Source organism: Mandrillus leucophaeus, unplaced genomic scaffold, assembly GCF_000951045.1.
Source record: "Mandrillus leucophaeus isolate KB7577 unplaced genomic scaffold, Mleu.le_1.0 Scaffold244, whole genome shotgun sequence".
Taxonomy (NCBI): Eukaryota; Metazoa; Chordata; class Mammalia; order Primates; family Cercopithecidae; genus Mandrillus; species Mandrillus leucophaeus.
This window is the reverse complement of record NW_012102521.1, coordinates 1,853,310-1,855,899: the sequence shown is the minus strand read 5'-3', so window position 1 is coordinate 1,855,899 and position 2,590 is coordinate 1,853,310. Positions and strand designations below refer to the sequence as shown.

General features: G+C 60.1%; 1 pseudogene across 1 annotated transcript; it reads right to left on the bottom strand.

Moving 5' to 3' along the window:
- Nucleotides 1-275: 275 nt before the first annotated feature.
- LOC105541745 lies at nt 276-974 on the bottom strand (annotated as a pseudogene). Its single transcript, XR_001006378.1, has one exon. The product of XR_001006378.1 is annotated as an uncharacterized LOC105541745 (transcript).
- Between the last annotated feature and the right edge of the window lie 1,616 nt (nt 975-2,590).

Genomic DNA, 2,590 nt, shown 5'->3' with positions numbered 1-2,590 from the left:
AAAAAAAAAAAAAAAGAAACTGGAAAAGCAGAAAAACAGATGCTCTGCAGCCCAGTGCGGGGGCGGCTAGAACGAGATGGTCAGGGTCCCACCTGTTTGAGTGTTGCCGGGGTCAGAGGCCATCAGCCGGGGGCCCACACCCTCACTCTAGACCCCTCTTAGGGCAAAGCCTGAAGCCAGGATTCAATGGGAGGCCTTCCTACCCCTCCCCGACCCTGGGGTGTGCCCCAGGGTCCTGGTCCCAGGTGAACCTGGAGGCCCTGCTGTGGAGGGGCTCTGGTTGGGAGGGGCTGGGGCTCTGCCGCAGCCCTGCACACAGGCTACCTCTGAGGCCTGAACCCCGGGGCCTGAGGCTGCACCCCAGGTCACATCCTGGCCCCTCGCCACAACAAAAGCACCCTGTTCAGCCACCTGGGGGGGTGGCTAGGAAGAGCAGGGGGTCACAAATAAGAAATATGGGCCATCTCTCAGGCCAGCAAGGGTAGAGACCCCTCCAGCCCAGGCTCGAGGCCCACCCTGCCCTTCGTTTACCAGCTTTCTGAGCATAGCCTTGTGCAGTGCTCCATCTTATGAAACCAGGCCAAGAGCCCCCAGTGGCGACTAGGGTCCCTGGGAGGGCCCCAGCTTCCCCAGCTCCTATGGAGACCCCAGAGTGCAGGCTTGCTGGGGAGAAGCAAGACTGATGGGGCAGGTGTTGAGGTCAGGGAGGCCCCTCTCCTGCTGTGTGGAGGACATGGAACCCACACACAACACGGGACCCAGCGCTCTCTGAGGGCTGTGGCCTGGAGAGCCTCCCAGGCCCTGCACAGGGTACCTGGCTGCACCCCCGACTCCAGAGTGCCAGCCCCTCTGGTCAGACCATCCTGTTGGAATCTTCATAGGCCACAGTGTTGCAGCAAGTGACACAAACACACCTGGACGCCTGCCCCACATTCACCAAAACCTGAATTTCAACCCAAATACCCACATGGCTGGCCTCAGATATACCCACTGGGGTAGAGTGGGAGGAAGCGGCCCCCACCTCAGGCCAACACCAGCAGCATCTCACTGTGTAAGAAGCTGGGCTCTGGAACATTTTCTGGGGCCGCCTGGGGCTGTGGAGGCCCCTGTGCTTGCTAAGTTTGGGACAGGGACTACACACGGAAACCTCATGGTGTTTCAAGAACAGCCTAAGAGTGGGGAAGGTCTGAGGCGGGGTGGGGCAGGGGCTGGGGAAGTGGGGGCAGGCTCTGCTGGCTCTGCCCAGCCCCAGGGGGACTTCAGAAGACCAACATGTTTGGCAGCTACATTAGAACATGTATTTAAAAGCATTAAAAATATCTGCTGCTATAAAACCTCCGCCGCAGGCAGGAGTTTATTGGGAACCACGAGTGTGCGGTGCTGGGGGCATCTCTCAGGCGGGCAGGACGGCCCCCCAGGCTTAACTCAGGACACCCCCAACGGGACTGAGCGGCCCCATGGCCCCTCGGCCTGAGGCCACTGAGCTCCGCCTGCCCCAGGCTCCCTGAGGAAGCAGAGTCCTGACTTTCCGGAAGAACAGGACATGGAGGCTCTGGGTGGCTCCTGAGACCAGAGCACGCCTTCTGCGATCCGCAGCTCAGCACCGTCCTTCTGGCCTCCCAGCCCCGGGCCGAACGTTGGGGTTAATAAGCAGAGCAGTTATTCGGCTCCTGGCAGGAGCTCCCCCGTTAGTTTCCAGGTTGTGAGCACATTCATACTTAAGACTGTTTCTCTTTGTGTTTTAAGGGTCTGTCTCTGTAGTAAACTGAAATGTTAACAGAAATGCAGCTGGGCCCCTCCTAGCGTGGGGCGGGAGGTGGGCCTCTCGGTGGGTGGGGCTAGAAGGTGGCCTTGGAGTGTCCGAAGATGCAGATGGGGAAGTGCTTCACGTGCGAGGACCACTGCGCGGCCAGCTGGAAGAACTTGACGTCGCTGCACTCCACCCCGTCGATGAGGACTGTGGGAGAGGGCTGCCTGACCGCCTGCCCGCCTGCCCACCCTGTCCACCTGCCTGCCTGGCCCACCAGGCTGGGTAGCAGCCAGGGGTACAGGATGAGAAGGAGCCCCATGCTGGAGGGCACCAACACTTTCCTCAGGGACTCGGGGGCTCCAGGGTCACGCTGGCTCCTGAGGGACGCCGTTCCTGCCCCTGCCCTTCCACACCTCAGAGCCCTGGGGGGTGAGGAGGGCAGCACTTCCCCCAGGGCTGCCTGCAGGTGGGAGGAACAGACCCCACCGCCTCCTGCCAGGCGCTGCTGGTCCACATCCATCTCCACCTGCACAGGTGGGGAGAAGACACTGGGAGCCCCCTTAAAACAGAGACCCCTGTGGGGAGACAGGGCCATGCTGACCTGGAGGTCATCTGACCCGTGCTCAAAAAGAGGAAGGCCTCCCAGAGCTGTTTCTGAAACAGGTACTTGCAGAGTAACTCCAAAATGCTTTTAAATTACAAGTCACTATTTTTAGGCTGGGTGTGGTGGCTCACACTTGTAATCCCAGCACTTCGGGAGGCAGAGGCAGGCGGATCACCTGAGGTCAGGAGTTCAAGACCTGCCTGGCCAACACGGTGAAACCTCATCTCTACTAAAAA